The 24,978-nt window shown below is 38.4% G+C and overlaps 1 long non-coding RNA gene across 2 annotated transcripts in view; it reads left to right on the top strand.

The window, feature by feature from the left end:
- Window positions 1-17,189: 17,189 nt before the first annotated feature.
- Window positions 17,190-24,978, top strand: part of LOC139800340 (uncharacterized) — a 214,015-nt gene continuing 206,226 nt past the window's right edge. Inside the window, exon 1 of one of the 2 annotated variants that reach the window (XR_011727710.1) lies at window positions 17,190-17,484. This is a non-coding gene — a long non-coding RNA (uncharacterized lncRNA). The remainder of the gene's footprint in view (window positions 17,485-24,978) is intronic. The other variant, XR_011727711.1, reaches the window with a different exon arrangement.

Genomic DNA, 24,978 nt, shown 5'->3' with positions numbered 1-24,978 from the left:
CTGAATCACATGGAGCTCTTGCAGCAGCAAAGAAAATGGTGGAGGCTATTTTTACTAGGGAAAGAACAGTTTTGATGAAATAGAAGTGTTTCTATTAAATCTTCAACAGATATCTAATGGAAATAATGAGCATATTAAAGGCCATTGCTTGGTCTCATTATATTTCATAACTTTGCTGGCTTCTCTGTTCCCCATATCATGTTGGCACATCTGCATTAAAACACCTGTGTCTTCACTTCTCATGGTGTCAAAAGCACAATTGCAGCTCTTAATTCTTCCAAGTGAAAAAGAAGCAGAAAAAGCAGAAATTGTCTCACCTGTAGCAGAGAAGAAACTGCAAAACCCAGGCCTCATATTTATCTGTTCATATTTTTAGAGGACTTTTTTTCCAAAATGAGTAATTAGATAGAAGACTTGAACTTTCCTCATATGTGCAACAAAACCCACTTTGAAGGAGAAATTGGCTCAAAATATCTAAAGTGGTCTCTACACAAAGTATCTGGAATTGAAAGGATATTCATGGGAAGCTTTGTATAAACTGGTCCTGTTATATCTGTCCTGCCCCTAAGCATTATATCCTCAATATATTTACTCCTTGTTTAAGGTATCTTTATTCAATGCTTCTTTTTGTTTCAGTTCCAAAGATTGGTTTTGACCAAATGTAGAAGGGCAAAGGAAAACTCAACTGATTCACAACTATGACTGCATGCTGAAGCCTCTCAGTTTCTCACTGGTTTTATGGAAGGTAAAAAAAAAAAGAAAAAACAACTTGGTTTAGGTAGAGTTCAGAGAAGAAAGTTATAACTACATCCACTTACACCAGCTTGCAATGATTTAAATTTTAGGGTTTACAAACTGCATTAGTGTTTGCATTCTGATATTGGTTGAAGGAATTAATTTAAGCTTCAAGTTATTAATATCATCAAAATAATGATAACTACTTATACCTGAAGACACAAAATGTCATTGCCTTGAACAGAGTCCCAGGGATGCCTTCAGAACAGAATCCCTGCAGATTATCTTAGGTGCAGGTATCAGCTTGGTTTGTGTGCAAATCAGCTGTGATTGCAAAACCCACCCAAGAAACTACATATACATGCAGGGGGCTGTTTTATCTTGGCTTCCACTCCTCTCTTCCCTACACTTCTACCCTAAATTCAGCAAGCTTGGTTTAAGTGGCTGCAGAGCAGATGTAACTTCAGGCAGAACTGAATACAACCAACAAGCAACACAAGAAAAAGAATCAAACAATCCTCCTTAGTGGCAAACAATACAATCAGGCCAGATCCTGCTCAACTACTGCTGCTACCTTTGAGGTCTTTGTTGAAGATAAATTTGTTCAGGTGGATTTAAAAAAAAAACTTCTATATAGGTAAATTTTGGTACAACCTCCAATATGCATCTACTAAATTCTTTACATATAGTAAAAATCAAGTGTCTACACCTCAGGCAGATTTCTCTTTTTCTGCAAAGCTAATGAATAGATGCACCCCTCATTCTCCTTACAACTGATTGCTTCAAATATTTTAAAATTGCATTTCTAAAAGGAAAATGGAAAATTAAAAAAGCATGTCAATAATGTAATGAGTTACATTAATTTAAAATGCCTCTTTTTTGCCAAGTGACTCAGGGCACTACACAGACGAAGTCAAATTATAATCACACAAATTGTTATGAGTGCATGTTATTAACTAGGAAGAGAAAAAATCTAATCCCCCTATTTAGACTAAGAAGAAACAAATGTGGCATTATTAAAAGACAACAGTAGAGCAAGCTTATCTTAGTGTTGTTTGGGGAAGTTTATATTTTTTATAATATTTGTGGTATTTGTGATTTTTATTTTGTTGGGGTTTTTACCTTAAAAAACATGAGGTGGGATTTTCAGGCATCTCAGAAGTCCCATGAAATATTTATATGCCTGAGACTTATCCATGGATGGAATACAGAACACTGACCCTGGGCAGCTGGGCTTTCTGTAATATGTGCCAAAGAATAGCTTGAAAAATCCCTCCTCTCAAAACAAGGAAACAATTTAACATTGTCAGCAAGAAGGACACTCTCCCTTTCAGATTCTCTCTGTGAAGACCAGGGCTGCCAGCAATTATCTCTGTCCCTTTAAGACAGACATCCTAAAATTTTTTTCTTCCATCCATTTTCCCAAAACATGGACTCAGAATTCATTGCTGCAATGTACAGTGATGGAAATAATGTAATTATTTCACGTGGTCTAGTTACCATTTCATGATCCTTTCCACAAGCCACTAGAACAGTTTTCCTCCAGTTCAACATTGATCTTCATGGACAGAATTTAAACCTATTTTTTTTTAGCTCATCTATGGTCACAGAGAAGAGTTAATTTCCTGGCCCACAGAAACCCTTCTTTATATTTTACTACTGCTACCATGTCTTCATTTGATCTTGCTTGTCATTTTATAACTGGAGGCTTTCTTGTTAACAACCACAATTCAAAATATTTTGACTTTGTTAAGAACATGAATAAGAGATATTTAAAATGCTCTCAGTGCTTGCAATACTTGGTCCTCCAAAATTTTATTTGTGGCTTTTTCCTTTTAGCTGAACAGATTTTACTAATGCCACTTTGAAAGTCTTCAAATAGTTTACCCATTCGTGGGTTTGTAGAACAGTTGTTTGGGTTTTTTCCCATTAATTATAAAACAAGCACACAAATGTGGGGCATCAGTAATGAGCAAAGATGTGAAAGAAATTTCTATGGTATTGTCTTTCACAGGAATGTGACTGTTTGGGTAAAGTGGTTCTTTTTTTTTTTTTTTTTTTTTTTTTCAATACCGTGATTTTTAAATCCCAAACATGATTTAGATCCCAAACATCCCAACGAGGTTGGTAAAGAACCAGCCATATCCTTCCCCATCACCCTCAAACTGCACTGGTTTTGGCAGGGGCAGAGCTGATTTTCTTCATAGCAGCTCATAAGGTGCTGAAGTTTGGATTTCTGATCAAACCAGTGTTGAGGTACTTTAAGGGAAGTTTTAACTGCTGGTGACCAGTGGTTACACAGAGTCAAAGCATTTTCTGCTCCTCACCCCACCAGTGAGCAAGCTGTGGGTACACCAGAGGATGGAGGGGACACAGCTGGGACAGCTGACCCCAGCTGACCAAAGGGATATCCCATATCTTATGGCTTCCTTCTCAGTAATAAAAGCTGGGGGAAGAAGAAAGAATGGGGGATGTAGTCATCATCATCATCATCATCATCATCATCAGGGTCTGTTTTACTAAAGTGGTTTAAATTAATGTTTTCCTTCACAACTGGGACAGCCTAAGGGCATTCACAGGATCAGTAAAAGCAGCCAAGTAATTCCTTGATTGCTTTTGGAAGTGTGACTGTTCCTTTGAAAATTTTTCAAAATAAGTTTGTTTAAAGGCAGGTACCACTATTAGCATCACTATTAATGTAAATCTGTCTCTAGCATATAACTTTATTCCATCTGATTTTCATGGGGCTCAAAAGAATGTACAGAGACATGATGATAAGGAGGAGGAAAGATGATATCTCCCTTTTAAATGGAACTTATTTCAGATAAACAACTTGTGCTTTCACCATTTAATGTTAAACATATCCTTCACTTTAACAAGCAATCAGGCCCAAACAGGGAGAAGAAACTAAAGCCAAGAGAAACAGAAAACATTTCAATAGCAGTAGTTTTCCTTTTCCATTTTTTCTCCCTTTCTTCCTGGATGAAACCAATTTAACTTTCTGACTCTGAAATTACATCATAATCTCAAAGCCATTTCTGTTCTTTGTGCTGGAACACAGAGATTGCTGGTTACACCTTTTTTTTTTTTTTTTTTTTCCAACTTCTGTAAAACAGAAGGCTTGCAGGAGTACTGTTTTGACAAGGAGTAAAAGAAAGCAAAAGATAGAGCCAGTATAGAAATGCTTTAAAATCTTATGTGTGGTGTATAAAAGTTGCATTACAGCATAGCCACCTGACTGAAAAAGAAACAAAAGTACTGTGTTTCTATTAACCTTCCCTTCAAAATAAAAAAATCAAACTAACTGCAAAACAGCCCAAAGCATGAAGGATTTGGGTCTGAATTTTGGAGGGAATACACAAAAAAACCCACAAATAAAATACAAATAAGAGGGCAAGAAAACTTTGGTCTCAGGAAATGGATTTGAGATACCTGACATGAGGTGAGCAAATGAGATCCCTACTATATATCACTCATTATAAATTAACATTAAGTCAAAATGAAAAAATAAAACAAAGTTCTCCATGTAGCTGTCCATTAAGAACCCTGAAGTAAAATGCCAATGGTGATCTCCACAGTAAAGTCAATAATAGGGAGGGCCATAGACTAGGACTTAGTATTGGAAAAATGTCCAGTGTCTTCATTTTACTTTTTGTGTAGCTCACAATTTTCTTGTAGATCCCAACCAACGGGGACCATCCAACCTTTTTGTCCCATCAAGATGAACAGGAATGAGTTTGGCTGTTCCTGCCTTTCCTGTTGGCATGAGATAGGGCCCTGATGTGACAGTCAGTCCCACTGGCATGGGGTGAGGGAAGGGCCTGTATGGAGGAATTGTGTATCCAAATTCTTCTGTTGTGTATCCAAATTTCATCTGAGAAACTTTCAGGCATGGCTATGATGCAAAGTCTGGACAGCAGTTCTTAACACCTGATGAAACCTGCGTGCTCAAATCAGGTTTATTGTCCCAGAGGGAAAGAGGCACCTTCAGGATATGAGTCAGCTTTTCCTAAAAAGAGCCAAGATTTTTCTAAAGTTGACTTAGACAACTAATTTTCAGAAGAAAATATCATGAAGAATCACGTAGAGGTCTCTCATTCATATCTTCACCTACTCTTTATCAGAGAGGGAATGAAGACAACTGGCTTATGCCAACCATCCTCTTTCTAGACAACTACTTATGAAGGAGAATCCCAATCTGTGGCTGGAAGGCTCCCTCTGTACCATTTTAATGGATACATCCAGCAGTTTGAAAGAACAAATGGACATGTGGAGGTGTTCCCAGGGTGACAAAGTGCTTCCTAGGATTCTTTTTTGTTTCACTGCTGAAATAATTTAGTCAGCTCTAAACCTATTCCTGTAATTCTAGAAACTCAGCTGCCCTGGTTAGTGTAGTAGCCATGCCCCAAACCTATGTACAGATTCTGCCTGAGCAAAATAAAAAATCTGCAGTAGGAATGATACAGCCAGATCATGTTTTATATCACATAACTTTTGCTCTAATGTGGCATGATGTACACTATAACTTTTGGTTTTTTTCAGAGAGAATCCACTGATGCCAATGAACCCAATCATGTGAGAAAGACTGAAGAATTGGGATCTCCCCTTGGAAACTGAATAGAGAAGCAGAGATTCTCAGAGCCTCCTTGAAGGGTTTAACAGAGAATGATACCCTCATTTTAACAATTTATAGGATGGTTAAAAAAGCAATTTTAGAAAGACTCTCATTTCCCATTAAATTCTACAGGTTTTTTTAAGAGTAATTTCTGTGGAACTTGGTATTTCCATTTCTATAATTTATGTGCAGCTCTGTAAAACTTTCATGTTTTTTCCTCACAAAATCCACCAATTTCTTCTGCTGGGTTCTTCAATGCATTTAATTTTGGGATAGCTGGGAGTTTTGTTTGTTTGTTTTAAAAACACATAAAAAAATCTGCTGTCATAAAACTCAAAGTGATCAGTAAGGAGTTAAAAGGATTCATAGGCTTCCTCACTCCCACACTTCTAGCAAGCAGCTTCTGCTTCAGCTGTTGGTAGATTTGCAGGTAGAATCTATACACAAAAATTAATAGTGCTACTTATAAAAATAATCAGAAAAAACCAACAGGTCTCCATTACACTTGCTACACGTGGGATAGCACAAGGCAAGCTGTGCACAGCACATTGTGCATCCTGCCTCTTATCTTAGATAAATGGCCAAAGCCTCTGGAAAGCATATGGCTTAAGCAAATTAAGAGAGTCTGGAGATGTTTACTAATGAGGAAAAGTCAAGCAAACAAAACCAAATGTATTAGTCCATCACTGAGCAAAGGGCACTGTATGACAGCAACAAAATAAACAGATAAATCAGTAAAATCCAGTAATCCTGCCTAATAAATCATAGGCACCATGACAGTTAAATGTAGCCTACTTTGCTCATAAATAGTGTCACGTCCTTCCAGGCTAAAAAAAAAGACTTAGTAAAACCATCCATGTAGTCATGTTAGTTTAAATCACTTAAATTAGCAAACAATAGGTGGCATTTAATATGAGGGGGAAAAATAATTTGGCAGAAAGATCAAGGATCGTGAAGGTTTGATGCTTTCTTTTACTTTTTTAAAATAATAAGGCCAGGAAAGACCATTGTGATAAGGGATCAAGAACCATCACAGATTGTTAAGCCCATCTGTGAAGTAAACTTCTGTACAAGAAGATGACTGATTTACAAGAGATGATTGATTCTCAGCCACAGTTTAGCACCAGATATAGAAATAACTGTTGGTTATGAATTATCTTATCTAGAGTGTGGGATCTCCAGCAACAAGCCAGTTCAAAAACCAGAAACTAATGCTCTGATTTCTAATAGCTTAGGAGTTAGTGCCAGGTCTCAATACATAACTCCAAAGTTTTGCAGAGAGTTGGGCTTCTGGGTCAGCAATCTTCTCTCTTCTTTCTTGGGCCCAGAGCCTTAGTTTATGAGACCTAGCAGAAAAACAGCATAAGATTATATCTTGAATCCCTGTGTTATGCCTTTCTGGGAAAAGAAGTTCACTGTTGCTTTTAGCTATTGTTCTACTGCCTCAGAATTCTAAAGAGATAATTATTTGGACACTGCTGAATTACTAAGAATGCACACATTGTTGAGCAAAAACTGACTTGACTCTTTCCTTTGGAAAGCTTGGTGAGAAAAATTATCTAATTACAGACACTGCAGAAAATTACTATAATAAATGATGGTCCCTGTTCAGAACAGAATGCATCATACAGCTAGATTAAAATACAGTTAATTGTACAGAATGAGGGGGGTGTAGAGAGACAGAAATAGGATGCAATTTACAAAAGAGAAAACATGCTTTAGAGAGGCATCTCTAAAATACATCTCTAAATATAGAGTGACAAGAAAACTAAATCCACAGATTTGAACAGCTTTGTGGCCTGAAATCCATGTCCAAACTACACAGCTGGTGCTCATCTCAAACAGGAAATGTCATTTGTGAACTTTTAGTACCATTTGATTTTAAGGGCCAACTCATCACAACTGAATTATAATCAAGTGCATAACATTTGTTTCACTTTCTGCTAGTTCAGAATAATAAAGGGCAGGAAAAATAAGGGGAATATAGAAGTAGACAAGCAGCAGGCACATACTTCCAAAAAAATGGATTGTATAGAATATAAACATTTTATCCTCACAGGACTTCTATGCACTATACAAAGGACAAACATCCAACTATCTGAATATTCTTCAGACAAAATTAGTATTTTGTTCAGGTTCTGTACACCTGACAAATTGTCTAAAGCTGTGAACTGTTTCAATACTGATGTCAGGCTTCTCAAGTGACATTTCCTTGTGATTCTGGCCATGAGAATAATAACATAACATAAATTCACAACACCAAAAGTTTCAATCTCTTGTCAGCAAGAAAATGATGATTTCTAGAGTAATTGTAGAGTGATTCTGTAGAACTCTGACTATGATTCTAAATACAAAAATAAACAGCTGCTTCACCCACCCTAGATGACAAAGCACATTTCCATTAAAGCCATCATGGAAATATCACTGTTGTGGATAATAAGGTGAAAACTTATTTGGAATGAAAAAAAGGTAAAGATCAGCTAAGGCAACCAGAAATCAAAGGATTTAGTCACAGCTCTGAATGCCACTTCCAGTGGATCAGAGGACTATCCAAAAGACCAGCAATCTTTAAAAAAACAAGAAAGAGGATTAAATAACCAGTTCAGTGGAATTTTAACTTTGGAAAGGGATTCTATACATAGAAGGAAAACACCACATATAATAATCACACACCAAAGATCTTTGTTGTGATGGTGGATGACATTATCCCAAAAGTTGGAATCTCTATCCTTGGTGATTTTCAGAATTTGACTGGCTAAGGTCCTGAGCAATTTGGTATAACTTCCTAAGTTCTTCTCTGGAAAGGACCTTCTCTGGAAGTCTCTTCTTACTTGAATCTCTCTATGATTTTACCCTGCCCAGATTGGAACAGTTATGCTGACTCCAAAACAGACTCCCTCTTGTGTGCTTGCCTAGATAGAAGGCAAATTCTTTGAAAACAGACTGATTTTCTAATACAGGGAGTATTTTTCTGAAGTTAAAACCACCCTGTAAGTATTTCCATAGTCTATTTCTCTCTATCAGCTATAGATGTTACCACCTTACTTGTAGAAATCACATTCTGGATGTCTAAAATCAGATTAAATAAATCCTGCTCCCTGTACATCCATGCACTCTGCACTTCTTTCTGCAAATTGCCACTTTCAAGGGATCATATTATATTCTTTTATCCTATAAGATCAGTATGTTTCAAGTGCTTTTCTCTTCAGTTCTGTTATAAAAATGAGAGAAAATCAGCAGTTCAATTTAATAGCCAGCATAATATTATACTGTGTTGAATCCAAAAGCATGCCTTTCATTTAATCATCAGCCATAAAGATTTTTTTTCTTGTTTTATCTAGAAGGGTTAGGGAACTGTTAAGTTTTACTGAATGTCCCCCTGCACCACACTTCATAAGAGTAACATTAGTTCTGGCACTTTTATTTTGATTAAGCAAAGATATTCTGATGAAATGTCTAAGGATGTGGCATAACTGTCCTAATTTGGGCAGTGTTTAAGTTTCTCCATACTCAAGTATCACTTTCTGAAAGTAAAATGCATCACATAAATTAATGCTCATCAATGGATATTACTTTGCCCTACGTCTTATTGTATGTTTACAATTGGTTTTCATCCCCTCTAAATTTGAAGCAAATTAAAAAGGCAGAGTAAGTAGAGCTATTTTTGTAGTCAGAAAGACAAATTTACAGTGTAAATGAATAATATTGCAACTTCTGCAAGCACAACAGCTACAATACAAAATATCTTAAACAGAAGAAGTGGACAAGGTTTTTGTGCATCTCCCACATACCTCATAGACTCCAGAAAATTATAGAATATTAATTTTTGGAATGCTGACAGAGAGAGGTCAGCTACAGATGTCAGATTATGAAGCACTCAGTTCCCAAAGAGCTCTTTCCCAGAGCTGCCCTGCAGCCTCGGTGGTGACGTGAGAGCTATTGGGGGAAAAGGGGGAGGAATGTGGTATCCCTTTTCTTGTATATTTGTATATATTTATTAATTTTTCCTATTTATCATTATTGTTTCATTAAAGTTGTGTAGTTTAGTTTCCAACCCATAAGTCTCTCTCCCTTATTCTCTCTCCTTTCTTATAAGGGAGGAGAGAGAGATTAATAGAGAGCGTCTGTTACTCGGTTTAATTGCCGGGCCAGTGTCATCAGTTGCCTTGAATTTGTGTCATCAGTAATCCTCACTACACTTTTGCTAAACTCTTAAATAATACCATGAATAATTGAATAGAGAGATTGCAAGTCGTGCCACCACTTTTCATTTGTCCTGGGATTTCTTTTGCAGACTCATGTGAGGTGGTTCATACACCTCAGTGGTCTTGCTTCTCTGCTCTAAGTTGGACAGATATCCTAATTCCCAATCTTGTATCTCTAGTTAAATGCTTATCCAGCTCCTTTTTGATACTAGGGAGAACAGGGAAAGTTACTTACAGGCAGACTACTGCCTCTCCAGGCTTTCCAAAGCAGCTAAAACATAGGTGGATAGTCTTGTTTCTGTAGAAGGACCTGTAACCTCTCGTTTTTTTAGATCAAAATGTTTTAGAGAGGTAATTAGAATATTTCTGGGGGGGTTTTATGATTGCTAAAATGACAACTAAAGGATATTTTTGGTCCAAAATATTTGGAATAATTTATAAATTATTTTTTAAGTGAAAACTTACAGGACACAAAAGGAGTTTATTTTCCTCTACTCCAAAACATAGGAAAACAGGAAAGCAAATATTGGCAATACAACTGTCCTGCAATACTGAATCTTAATCCTTTTCCTGCTTCATTCCCACTGGATTAAAAAAAGAAAAGACAATTAATTCAAGTAAACCTCAGAATGCCTGGTCATATTTAGCTTTCATACATTATTTTCAATGCATTCATTTCATGGGTGTTAGTGAAACAAAATGTCAGTTGTTGTTTGGTTTGGGGGTGTTTTTTGTTGCTGTTTTTCTTTTTAAATAGATAAGAAAACAGGGCAGAAAGCAGAATTACGTCCTCAAAGTCATACAAACAGTTAGTGAGAGAGCCAGGAATACAACCCTGGTCTTCTGGTTGCTACTTTAGTGCACTGCTGATTGGATTTTGCTGTTCCACTTCTTGATAGCCCAGAGACTGTTCTGCAGATTGACCTCTGAAGACAACCCAGACACAAGTCTGACATTTGTTATCTTAAAGACTCTCAAGGGAGTAAGAAAATGTGAGGGCAGGTATTAGATAGAGGGCAGGCAAACACACCACAAATTAATACCCAGGCTTTATGAGGAGTGATAGGAGCTATTTGAAAGTGAATCTGCTGAGTCATTAACTTCATTAGTCACACAAAAAGAGGATGTCCAAGCTTCAAACTGAAAGAACTTAGAGAATATGTCTCCTTTGAGGAGGTTTTGCTTCAGATCTTCCATGTTATGAAATATACATTTTATTTACTGTAAACAAGGCAGATTAAGTTGTGAAATCAGGGAACTGTGACACAGGTTAAAAATGCACTATCAGTATACAGCAAATGTCATCTTGCCTTGAACCTAAATATATGCACACTAAAATAGTGTAACCAACAACACAGAACTTTTTTTTCCTCTTTTCTGGCTGAGCAGATTGGGAGGGGCAAGAAGCATTAAGCAACAAGTATGGAAAGACAAAATATCTCACATTTAAAAAAAAATAAACCAACAGGAAAGGGTTTGATTATGCTGCAAAAAAAAAAATTCAGGGAATACAAAATGTTAAGACAGATTTTTTTTTTCATGTGAGCTGGCAAAAAAATCTGTTGAAACTATGCTTTAATATGAGCCCAAAATATGATGCCCTTCACTAAGACAGGTGATGCTTTCTGATGTCTTAATGAAGGACACTGAGACAGGGAAATCCTTCTGATTGTTAATGCAGAAGTTACCAGGCAATCACACAAAGAGTGCATGGCTCAGTTTCAGACTCCCCAATGAATCAATCTAAAGGACACTGCTTAACTGCTCACATAGCTGAGTCTCATAAAGATTATCTCTTTTTCTTTAAAACAACTGAAAGAATTATGGTAAGTTGGTTTGCATCTATGTAGTCTATTACATAATGGAAGTCTTACTGAAGTCTTAGTGATGAATAAGAGAAAGGTTTCCAACAGGTTTATTGGTTGGGGACATCAATCTTGTTAGCAGCACATTTAGTGTTTTAGTGAGCTGTCCCTTGTTGTACAGGGACTGTCTGCAAATCCATGTTCTGCACTTCCCTCTTTCCATTCATTTGATGGTCCTGTGGTCTGACTTGACTGAAGAAGCATTCCTGCTGGAAGAGCCAAGGGGGTTGTTATAAAATTAGTAGTGACCAGTAAAGTACTAGACCAAGCTTAAAGTACATTTGTTCTATGGATTTTAGGTTTCTTTCCCCTATGCATATGGTAAATAGTATAAAATAATTTTATTCAAAGTGGAACTTTGAAAAAGTTAGCTGAAGCCAATAAAAATCTCTTGACTTCCATAGGCTTAGGGTTAATCTTTATACAGGAATGATCAGATGCCATATTACAAAGGAAGGCAAAAATTATTTGGGACATGAAAATGGATGAGACTCTTTGGACCTGGTAGAAATGTACATTTTCTTGTTTCCTTTGTTCATTCTCCTTGCAGATGAAACACATACTCATTAACTGTGGCTATCAACTGGCAAAGCTGGATTTTTTTTTTTAGTGCATTAATTATTGTCTCTTAAGCCAAGCACGTGTATGAAAATAAAATTAATGCAAGTATTTATCATCTATTTTATGCACCATTTGCTCACCCGTTCCTTTAATAATATATGTAACTTATGGTTTACTTTAAAATGTCCAACAAAAGTGTGAAATGAACACACCTGTGCACTAGAAATGACACCCATTTGTCTTTGAGTCATTGTCCAGCTCACTTGATCAGTGATACTTCTTTTTCCTATTTGAATCTTTGACTTAATGTGCAATTTCTCATTCTGCAGATGTCAGGTCCAGACTTCAGAGGAGTCTCAGTGACTTGAAGCTCAATGTCTTTATTTACAAAGAAGATTTAAGGTTTCAACTGAGCAGCCAACAGAATTTGCAAAAGTGGTGTAATAAATTGCATGTTAATCTCCTACTGAGAATCAACAGACTTCCTGAAGAGACAATGCTGATCACATGAAATCTGGGGGGAAAAACTTGAAATCCATGCATTCAGATAGGAGAAAAGTCACTGCAAGTGCTCACTCTATCTGTTCATATCCCCAGTGATGTGCAAGTGAGATCTATTTGCACACATTGAGGGAAGCAGGTTATATCTACATGGTCTTGTTTTATTAAATTTCTTTAGGAGGGAATGATATTATGTACTGTGTGCAGTGCTTCTGAGTATATGAAAAGGAAAACATAATGTATTTTCCTGGGAGAATAGGGTTTATGTGCTGCAAATGTCTGATATGCAGTAATGCTTTTGTGAGGGATTACTGTCAATACTGACTGGTTATGAATCAAAACCTATTCAGCAATCGTAAGCAGCTGGAAGCTGAACATCTGGGGCAAGAGTCAGCAGAAAATTTGGTTACCTCAAGATACTGCCTTGGTATGGGATCAGTTTATCTAGGTTAAAATATGGGCCAGCTGTGAAAAGCCATATTAAGAAATAGAACCCCACAATGGAGTGAAGACTGCAAAGCTGACACCAAGGGAAGCATTGAATCTGCTCCTCAGTAACTATTCCCTTTCCTCAGATAATATGCATAGGGAGATAGAGACAAAAGAATTTTGCTTCTGCCCTGCATGGCCTACACCAGTGAGTGCACTGTGGTCAAGAAGAAATGAGAGAGAAATAGAAAACAAGCTCCTCAGGCAATTGTCTATGGCTGTGGGTTTAGGTCTTTCCTTAGAGCAGAGAGATTCAAAACTGAGGTTTCAGGAAACTGCAGCTCATGTCACTGCTACCTTTGAGGAGACATCCAGGTTTCCTTGCTGAATGGGTATGTGACTGAACAAGATGGGTGAGGAGCAGATATTTTACCAGAAATCCAGCAATGTCTCCCTTAATTGCTAATCCATGCTAAGAAATTCAGTTTTCTCTCCAGGCTGTACAGGGACATGCCTCTTTTCCTTCTCTGAAAAATGTGCAACAAAGTAATTTCAAGCTTTCCTGTTGAATTTGATATGCTTTCGATTAGACCTTTTAAAAAGTGTGTAACAGAGCTCTTAGCCAGTAATTAATTCTTCTTTTTACTATTAGCAAATGGATGTTACAAGAGACTCCAGTTTTAATGACTGCTGAACTCTGGGTAGGGAAGTGAGATTTCTTCAGGTCCATGGCTGACTTCTGCAGTCTGATCTGTCCCTTACTACCATAACTGTGGTATTATAAAGGTTATTTACTAAAACCAAGATCTTAACTTTGTCCACATGGGATATTTGCTGACAAACCTCAAATAATCTAACTGATTTTTTTGCATGCTAAATGTCACATTGAGCTGACTGTTTTGGAGTGTTTCATCCCAAATGGTGCAGCGTTTCTAAAGACAATATAAAGGAAAAATATCTTTCCTTTGTTAAGAAAGGAATCATACACTGGGAGTTTTAAATCACCAGCAGGGATTTCCTTTAAATCCTACTTAGGAAGTAGAATTTTAAGAGAGAAGAATTGTAAGAGACTGAGGTATAGAAAAAAACTGGAAATTACTCCATCTTACCAATAATAATTTGTAAGCTAAATACCTCATCTAAAAATGGTTTCTTAGAACATTCTGCTGGTGGCCTTGGGTGAGGCCAATCAGCTGATGAGGGGTGGCACCCTGCCCTGCAAAGAGGGCACAGATGTGGCCTCACTAGGGCAGAGTACAGAGGGAGGAGGGCATCCCTTGACCTACTTCAAACACTCTTCTTAATGCACCCCAGGATCCTGTGTTCAGCTCTGGGCTCCCCAGTTCATGAAGGACCAAGGAACAACTGGAGGGAGACCAGTGGAGAACCAAGATGATTGGAGGACTGGAGCATCTACCACAGAGGAAAGGCTGAGGGGAATGGGTCTGTTTAACCTGGGGAAGAGGAGGTTGAGGGGGGATCTATTCAGTGCTTATAAATACCTAAAGGGCAGGTGTCTGGAGGATGGGACCAGACACTTGTCAGTGGTGTTCAATGACAGGACAACGGGCCAGGTCAGAAACTGGAACAAAGGCAGTTCAACCTAAACATAAGGAAAAATTTACTGTGAGGGTAACAGAGCACTGGAACAGGGCTCCCAGAGAGGTTGTGAAGTTGCTGTCTCTGGAGATAAATCTTTATGATTACTCTGGGGGATCCTGATCCAGATGGGGGATTAGACTGGATGATCTGCCACGGTCCCTTCCAACCCCAGTCATTCTGTGATGCTCTCTAAAACTTGAGACTATGTTAATTCTAATATTCCCTAGCTTTTTTGCACTCATCTTTGCAACCTTATTTCAGGAATTCTTCTTCAGTATAATTATCTTTGTAAGAAAGTTGTTTAAGAGATTATAACTTCTAATGTTAATAAACTTATTCCCTGGCCTGGGAAAAACAAGTTTTTATATTAACAATGAGTGTCGCAACTTTTCATTATGTCTTCATGTTCATTAAGTCATTTTTCTTCACAGCTACTGCAACAGCAAATGGTTCTGTCATAGAGTTCTTCACCGAAATTGACTATGATTTTATTGAAATGGAAAAGAGGCAATGCTTTGAGACTTTAAAGAACTTCTTAATGTGCTTCACTAATTTCTGTTATATTTGAAAACTGTTCTTCACACTATTAATGCATCTTCCCCTGCCTAAAATAATTCCTGTTATTGCCATCTTCATATTCCCAGCTACAGAATGAGTATGCTAGCCTGTCGGATTTAATTTCTAAAAAGCAGCAAAAATATCAAAATTGTCAACAATATATGTGCATTACCATCTGATTTAGCCCAAGAAGGAAAGGAATGGAGTGTGAAGAGTATGGGTGAATAGACTAATGAAATGTTAATGGAACTTCAATTCCAGTTATTGGATTGGTATTTGTCACAAAGTTTATTTCTGTTGTTGTTTCTAGAACTGTCAGTGTTCAACAGAATTCTGTCTGCCTTACTACCTGGAGCAATCCAACTTAATCATCCACAGACTCTGTGACTTTTCCGTTCTCTAAAAAAAAACCAAAAAACTGCCACACAATATGTGATGAGAGGGAAAAAAACAAAATAGAATTGTAAAGACTACTAATACTGAAATTAAATCTTCTGGGAAGAGACTGAGAAAACCATAGAGAAGGTAACAAATTTAGATAATGTGGCTAATCTATTTTTTGCTTGCATGGCTCATTTTCAATTGCATTTTCATTGCACAGAAGGTTTCCAGCCATGGCTCACTATCTTATCCCAGACCTGGAAGTTTTTGCCTCAACTAACTTCCTGTCTAAGACAGTGAAGAGCTGACGAGAAAGGGAATAAAAATTATAAAGAGAAGGCACAGAAGAGCGGCAGGTAACAAACAAAATCATCTAGATTAGGTTCTGTACCAGAAGATAGGAGAAAAATATTCCTCCTAAAAGTTAACAGGGTTCTGATTTCAGCATGCTCAGTAAGATAGATGAGATCAACATCAAAGCCCTTTCTGAATCATTAAGAATTGTTCTATATATATGTTCTCTCAAAACCAGAGCTTAAATAGTCACAAGCTTTGTTTCACAGTTTACAGTATCTTTACAGTGCAATAAAATATCATCTCTGTGTTTTATGCTCACAGATAAAAGGCAGGGTGAGATTTTGCATTATTCCATGTAAGCAGAAACAGAAATTAATAGCTTTTTGTAATAACCAAAGTGATTGAAATTGGAAATTCTGCCATCTTCTGATCTTAGTTTAGAGAAAAGCAAAGCAACAAACAAAAGCTCCCACCCCAAAACAAAAAACCAAAACCAAAAATACCTCAAAGAAATAAATAAACAAACAAAGACACTGAAAGATTATTTGGGTGCTGCTTTGTTTGTACAGCTTCTGGTCTGTATTGCAACTTCATTTTTTTTTTTTTCTGTCTTATAAAAACAAACAACTTCAATAAATAAAAAAAGATACTCAAAACAAAAACAAAACAAGGCGACTTTCACACTGCCCAGAATGTATTCCAAGTGAGCAGACGTTGAAAGAAGAAATTCTGTCTTCACGTGGGAAAGAGGAGAGATTCAGGTGTCTCTGCACTGAAATGGGTTTTGGATCAGACAAAATTGTCATTAGGAATCTTACCGGATGGGAATTGCTTAGTTCCTCAGCACAGAAAAAGACCCACAGATCCTCTGGTAAAAAAATACCAATTAAATAAATAAAAAGAGATTAAAGACAGTGGTTGAAGAGCATGCATTTTGTGTTTGAAGAAAACAAATTGCACTCCCTGCAATATGCATCATCAATTTCCATGTGCAGGGGACTATCCTGAGTATTTGCAAACGGGAAACTCATTGCTGTAGCTCCAACCATGCTTGGATATGATTTTCATCCATCACTGCAGGAATCTGGGGTGCTTTTTGCAGTGACAAGGGCACATATGGATGATTCGTAGCACCACTAAAACTTTGACTTCGAGTGACAGTGCTTCCCCCAGATTTCTGGCCTCTGTCTTAGCTCGGTATCCCACTCCCAACACCACTAACGAGCTACAAAGTATCTGCTCCTCCAGGAGCTGCTGGGGAACCTTTGTTCAGGGATCTTCTCCCAGGATCTTGGTCTCTGAGCTCCGGTATTGCTCTCCCCCTCTCCTCTACCCTGAGGTCTCACAGCCGCTCCTTTCCCCTTTAACACCTTACTGGTGAAGTCCCCTCCATTTTCCCTGAGGGGCTCAGGATTAGCCACAGGTGGGCTCGGGTTTTTGGAGCCGGGGGAGCTTCCAGCAGCTTCTGACAGGAGCAGCCCCTGGGGCTGGGACGGTGCCGGTGCCACGCGGACCGAACGCACCTGGTGACCTTCCCAGGGTAATCACCGCAAGGAGCTGCACCTGCAGACCTCCTCCAGTGTTAGTTTGGAAGTTGCTGCGTGGCTCTCCTGCTGTCTTCATCCCCAGTATTTTTATTTATTACTTACTGGTTGGGAAGAGCATTCGGAACTTAGCCCCGAAGAAGCCATTTTGCAACCGCCTGCTGTGCTCAGCTTTTCTTGGTGCCTGCCTGGTAAGCAGTAACATTTATTTATTCGTTTTACTGAGTGTCCCAGAGAGCATTATGTTACATGTGAAAATGTCGCGCTGCGTTGTATGAAAGTGGGTTTGTTGGGCAAAAGTAGCGGGGTTTTGGTGGCAGAGAGCTGCAGGAGTGCCTGGTGGCACCAGGAGGCTGCCAGCACCATGTGCTGGTCACAGCTGGTTCCAGTCTCCTCTTGAAACTGGTGCGAATTGTCCCTGAGTCCAGAACTGTACAGGAGTGCGTGGTGCTGCTGCTCAGGTGTCCATAGGAGAGGGCAGCAGCTGCTTCAGGGAGATGTCTGAAAAGTTACGGGTTTATCATTTGTGTTTGAGGTACTGCTGGATGCCAGAGAAGGGGCCCCTCTGAGAGGACTGGAGAGCAATGAGGGCAACGAGGCTGGGAAGGGACTCGGGCACAAATCCTGTGAGGAAGGGCTGAGGGAGCTGGGGGTGTTCAGGAGGAGGCTCAGGGGAGACCTCATCACTCTCTACAACTCCCTGGAAGGAGGTTGGAGCCAGGGGGAGAGTCGGGCTCTTCTCCCAAGTAGCTGCCAGTAAGACAAGAGGGCATGGACGTAAGGTGGTGGATTCTCCGTCCCTGGGAGTTTTTAAGAAGAGACTGATGTGGCACTCAGTGCCGTGGTCTGGGAACCACGGGGGGAGTGGATCAAGGGTTGGATTTCATGATCTCAGAGGTCCTTTCCAACCCGGTTGATTCTGTGGCCTCTGGGCAGGGATACTCTGAGGGATCACAGCCCTGGGGGAACCTGCTCAGGTGAGGTGAGGGACACTGAGGCACCATGGCCTGTGCTGGAGCAGGAATAGGCAAGAAACCTGGTGGAAAAGAGTAAACTGAAACCAGCAGCAGGTGGGAAGGGTTATTTTCTGACCCCAATGTCCTGTGCTGCCTATTGTCCCAGAAAAGGGATGGACTGAGTTTAACTCCAGGTGGAAGGGAGGCAAGTGAAGGGGTGGAGAAGGGAAAGGAGGGGTGGTTCCTGTTTATTTTTTCCTGTAATGCCCAAAGAAGTAATTAAGTTTATATTAATTGGCAGTAAGTTAAGTGAAATGCCCGGAGACTGTATAGGCAATAAACACCAGGACCAGGGATGTCCTGGGGCTGGAGTTACCTAGTCTGCTGGTTGCAAACTCTGCATGAACACCCATCAGTTTTTCTGCCTTTATCTTCAGGTTGTGATGCTGCTGAAAGGAGAGCTTGTGATGGTTGTTTAATACGTGTTTTAAAGAGGGAAGGGGTGGAATGTACTGGGCATAAATGGCAGAATTTCGGTATCAGAGGGAGATGCTGTGACCTGGGTGGGGAGAAGGCTGTGAATTGCCCTGAGGTGGTCACAGCTGCTTCCAGCTTCCATCCCTTTTTATGGGATGTAATGAGCTAATGGGCTTCTCTCTGTATGAGACTACACCCTATCTGATGTTTCAAGCCAGGGCTGACCGTTAAGTCAAATTTCTGAGGTGTATTTGGTTTATTTGCTTGTGGGTTTGTTTTGGTTTTATTTAAATTATTTTGTGGGTGGTTAGTATGTGCAGTGAGTTATGTTTTGTTAGTTTGGCTTGGGGTTTGTTTGTTTTGGGATGTTTTGTGTGGATTTTGCTTGAGGTGCTCCCTTTGTTTTTGTTTTTAAATGGTTGGCACAGTTCCTGCCAGTGAGGAGTTTGGCAGCAGCTGTCTCACTGTCCCTGTGCTTCTTCAGCAGGGGCTTAGATGAGAGAATTTTGAAGTTTAGTGGAAACCTACAAATTGGTGGATTTCACACAATCAGACCTGTGTGTTCCCTTCTAATTCAGGATCTTTGCTACTAGATGAAAAGGAAAAAAAAAGGCTGTAATTTTTGGTTATGAAGTCTGTTATGGTCTATTTGTGATGTGGTGCTGCACTAGCATGATTTGATTATTCAGACAGGGTCATTTGAGATTAAACATTGAAACTGTTTCATACCTTACCGGGTTACTTAACTTTCCAGGTGGGAAACTAAATTGTGTGGGATATAATAAAGCTCCCAGATTGTCATTCTGCTCAGTGCAAAAGTGATTTATACTGTACGCTAGATAGAAGAGGTTTGAAGAGGTTACTAGTAATACGTTCAAAATTGTTGTGTCATGCTAAATTCTATTCTTCTGTGTATACCTAAAACAGTTTGGCCCTTGAGGTTCAGTACTTGGGAACTGTATCTACACTGGGTCATGTAGCAATTTGTGCATTTCCAAAATTTTGTACTGTTATATTTTTATCAATTTTAGAAAGCCATTTTTCTACCAAGAAGGAAATGAAATCTGTTTCTTGGTTTACAGTCAGATGGTATCAAGGGAAAAAATATATTCATAGGTTTTTTTCTCATAATTCCAAATATAGAATATGAAAGTTAAACTTTCTGTGCTATTTTATAAAGTCTGTATATCCTGAGAGTTTTTTTTCTTTTTTGTTAAACCAGCTTTACAGGGAATTGTATTAGTGTTGGGTCAGACCTAAATATTCTTTTAGAAAGTTTACAGAATATACGTAAGCTGTGGTAACACCTGAGGGCTGTATTACAACTCCTAATGTGGTAGATGATGTATAAGTGAAACACAACAAGGCCAGGAACATCCCAAGAGCTTGCATTCAAGAGAATGTCAGAGGGCATTGACATTAAAAGCTAAAAATCTTCCTTTTGGCAATACTGAAAAATGTCCCTTCATTCCTCTTGTAAACTGTGTTATACAGAGAGGAAGCAACCCTGTACCAACTGTACTGTGAATATAGCAGTGAGATTGTCTGCTCATTGCAGTGACTAATGCAAACTGAGCAATTAGTCAAGATATGAGTCAGGCCTTTCTCCTTCCTAAATTAATCAATTTGTACATCTGGGTTGAACTTTTCAGCCATGCTATGCAGAAAGCTGCAAATTCAAATTGATGAAGAAATAACACCACTTCCATATCAGTGCTGACAAGTAATATCAATTAGAAAATATGACCTTAAGAAAATTTGAGATAAATGGAAATACTTAATTTAATCTCATCCTGACTCCCAAGTTTTTCAGCTTTTCATCTAACTTTTTGATGATCTACAGCCTCTCTTTTTGTCTTTAAGGTTCTATTAAATATTAACACAATGAAAAAATCGGGTATTTTTGCAACTGCATGAAGTATTCTTTACTTTTGTTGTAAAAGATCAATCTTATTTGCCTTGAAATCCTGTTACAATACTTACCAGTTTGAAGAATTGATCAATATTTTTGACAAATTGGTCAGTAGCATTGGTCAGCAATGTCTGTTCAGAGTCATGGAATAAGTTCTGTTATTCTGAACATTTTTCATTTGCTGAAAAACAAAAAAAAATGGAGCCTGCTGCACTAAATGCCTGGCAGTCTAACAGGGTTCTTAGGTAGATGGGAAGGTCTGGCATGGCATAAAAAAAAAAAAAAAGAAATAAAAATGGCCTTCACTGAATGTTTCCATCTAATGAATAATAATTTAAGGTAGTAGGGATATCAAACTGTTCTGTGCAAAAGTGATTTTGCTTGTTTAAATATTTTGTAGTTATTTGCTGTATCTGCCTGATAATGTAGCCAGAATGTGAGGACCCATAATCGAACCATCTGACAACTTCCTCTCCTTGCTCTTTTTTGGAACTGCTGTGTTTCTGTGCCCATCTCTTGTTTCAGGTGCCATTTTTCTGAGGTGATGCCTCTGCTGGTGCCTGACTTGGCTTCCTTGTAAATCCCAGTGTTTTCCCCTGCAGAAAAAGCCCCAGGGGAGTGAGGGGGAAATGAGCAGACCAAGAGAGTTTGAGATGTGTGGTTGGGATTCTGAAGCATCAGAACTGTCAGACTGTCTTCTGGGATGTCCTCTCTTCTGAAGGAGTGTGCTTGCCATAGCAGAATCCAAAGCAGCAGGAATGAGGTAGAAAGGAAAATATGCTGGAATGTCCATCTTCCTTGCAGTCCTCTCCTCTCCATCTCCATGCAGTTCAGTCCTTTTAGCTGATGGGTTAGCCAGAAGCTGCTGAACCAAAATTCCTGAACAAATGGAATGAGTGTCTTTACCCTCTCTAGACTACCTTAATTTCTTGATAAATTTTTGTGACTTGTGTCTTATCCTTTCTTTGGCTTCTGGCTCATTGAGGAAACACGTTTTTTCTGTGGGCTTAAAAGAAATATTACAATCCTTATTTCTAACTGCAGCTTTCACTGCCCAAGCTTTTTCTCACATGGTGGTTCCTGCAGCTATTTTCTTACAAACTGTACTCATGTAACTCGTGTAGCAAGAACTTCTAAATGGATGTTACCCAGGATCTTTACATTCTGTCTGTACAGGTATCCCCTGCCTATGGTCCACTGTTGAGTGACCCCTGATATCTGATATAGCCATAGGCATTATGCTTTTTGATACACAAAAATTGCCATTTGATAATAAAATTAGCTGTTCCCATGATGGTGAGTAGAAGCTGCTTTCACAAGGAAGCACAAGAAAACCTTTGGAAAGGTATTATGAAAATACCTGTTCACAGAAGGGGTTTCTGCTAAAATCCTATTAAAATTAGATTAAACCCAAAAGCACGTCACTATCTCAGAACTCCTGTCACCTCTCTTTAATACTTGTAATATTTGGGCATTTCAATGAATAACAGAAATATTCACTCAGCTTTTAATCCAGTTAAACCTAACAGTATCTTGTGGCAAGAGTTTCACAACTGAGCATTCTGTTATGAACTGTTCACTTGTAATGAGTTTGAAAATTGCCCATATGAGAGCTTTTTAGTGTTTATTTGTGTTATTTTGAAGGGGTTTGCATTAAAGATGAACCTGGACAAATTCTGAATTAAGATCTGGAACACTGGGGTTGCACCTTTTTCTTCATAGATCTTTAGTCTTTTTGGACACTTAATTCACCTGATGTTTTTAGGCTCTCTTTGCTTGTTCATCTCTACAAAAAAATCTTCCAGGAAGAGTGAAAAAAAATAAGGATGAGGGGAAATGTTAGAAAGGAATTTAGAAATGAGCAAAGTGGGGAGAGAGGTTAAAAGGCATCCACCTGTTTAGTGCAGCAAAGCATGAAAGGTGTTTTTATGCATGCTATAATGCCAACTCTATTTGAAATCAAGTCATGACATGGTGGATGATTGTATAAAGTCTAGTTTTCCATATGAGAGGATAATAGAAGCTTTGATGGCTTTTTCTGCTGCATAAGTAACAGTTATGGGTGTAAATCATTAATTTGAAGCTTGAAGGTTATTTTTTTTGTGTGCAAGTTTCCATTCTGTGCCTCTTATATCTAAGTGCCTTATCATTGTTTAAGCAACATAATTGATATTCTCTACCTCCTGTATCACCCTGTGGAGAAAAGTAACTTGCAGTGGCTTGTCATATTTTGGTGCATTTAATGATATGTACCTGTACCTGGAGCAGAAGGTGGTGAGAGCTGAGTGATTCTTGGATGCCTGTGGGCTGGTTTGGGATAGCACAAGGTGTTCTTTTGATTTAAGTTGACCTGGAAAATGGTCCTGGGAGCACTAGTGAGTAATTGTGAGGTACTCTGGAACTGGGAAATAGGTGAACAGTGACCACAGCTAAGGAAAAAAACCCTCTCAATCAGAATGGTTAAAGCAGTGGGGATCATTTCCCTTAAAGTAATGCAAAATAAATCCAGTCCTTCATGCCTGGTGCATTTTGCACAAAGCTGCTGCCATTTCCCAGGCTGGAAGCAGTTGTGTTAAATTCCCTTCATTTTTATTCACACTTGTTCAATGTTCATGTGTTTTTACAAATCTTTTGTTATCCCTCTGTACTGATTTGATTAGTTTCATCCTTCTAAGGGTTACCTTTTCATTTTTCTTCTGTCTTTCTTTGGCAAACCATATAAATTTTTATCATTTTCATTCTTTTACTGATTAATTCTCCTCAAAGAGTGTTCAGGCATACTGTACTATGGTATAGCATATCATATCTGCTTTTCCTGGATTTTCTCTTTCCTGGGGCACAGATCTTACTTCATTTAATTAAAATATCCATTCTACTCCATTTTATGGACTTCTTGATGATGAGTAGTTTTGCATTTTTGTGTTACACATATTGAAAGAATATGAAACCAAAAGTAGTAGAAGTATTTTTTTTTTTTTTTAATGCTGTGTTTTCCCCACTTTATCTGTGTAAATACTGAAATAATAGTACTCCTGTACCTGTGGAGGAATTCAGGTTAGGAAAGAGCAGAGTAATACATAAGTACTTGTCCTTTAGAGCTTCCAAGATATGTCATTTAACTGTATAGTGAAAGCATACTACCTGATTGTGGCAGGTAAGCCTGCTACACTGCATTATAAGAGGAAGAAGTGGAAGTAATTTTAAATTAGTAGCCCTAAGTTCTGGAAATTACTTCATTATATTCTATTGCTTTTTATGGCACAGTCTGTTTAGTAAATGCTAACAAAGTGGAAAGGGTTCTACTGTTATCCAGGTGTTTTCAGAACTAGAGTATTCAAGTTTGCTCATTGATTTCCAGGTTAAAAGATCCTCTGGGCTGTTTTCAATGCCTCTATTTGTTCAGTTAATTTTACCTAGTTAAAGGTTTACAGCAGATTTCATATCTGGCTTGTTCCCAGTTCTGGGTGTTTAAAGGATTACTTAAGCTACAGCCATTGTATCTACCAGGGACAGAATGAAGGGAACCTGTTTCACCTTCTTTTTGTGAAGATTTTGCTTTTGTACTCTTTAAAGACATGAGCTCATGTGTCCTTTTCTCTGAGAGCATTAATAAATAGAACTGGCCCAAGGGAAACAGGTGGCAAAACCAATGAGGTGGAGACTGAGGAGAGCAGAAATGTGGTGGAGTTTTCCTACACGTCTGTAAAATTGGTTGGTTGGTTTTTCTTTGATACCACTTGCTAATCAAAAGTCTTTGTTAGTTTGCAGTTGAGTAAAACTTCCTAGTTAAGCATTTTTTGCTTGTGACAATTAGCAGAGTGTCCATACCTTCCTTTAGATTTAACTTTTAACTCCAGGCTTTTTGCAGAATTGCAGGACAAGCACGAATCCCAAAGCATTTCTCTTGCAGACATTTCTGTGCCTTCACTTTGTCCAGGGATGTATTTTGGAGACTTTAGGTTCCACATATTACTCTGTTTGCCTCTTTCTTATTATGATAAAGCAGGAAAATATCCAACTAATCCATTTTTTGAACCCCATTTCTGAAAATTCTATTCAGAAATAGATGGATTGGTCCCTCTCCATTCCTCCACTGTTTTCCAGACCTAGAAAATGGTATTTGAAGTTAATATTATCTTGCTGTCAGCCAAATAATAATAACCCTCTGACAGGGAATGCAACTCCTTTTTGGTTCAGTATAGGAGAGGGGGATGTGTGGACTTCTAAAGGGAGACTTCTGTTGCACAGGAGCCTGAATTTCACTGTGATACAGGATGACTCTCTTCCCTTTAAACTATTGATTGGTTTGCTTGCTTGACTTGAATGCCAAAAGGGAGAAC

Source organism: Heliangelus exortis, chromosome 10 (genome assembly GCF_036169615.1).
Source record: "Heliangelus exortis chromosome 10, bHelExo1.hap1, whole genome shotgun sequence".
In the NCBI taxonomy this organism is placed as follows: domain Eukaryota; kingdom Metazoa; phylum Chordata; class Aves; order Apodiformes; family Trochilidae; genus Heliangelus; species Heliangelus exortis.
The sequence above is the reverse complement of the archived record's forward strand: the minus strand, read 5'-3'. Positions and strand labels throughout refer to the sequence as shown.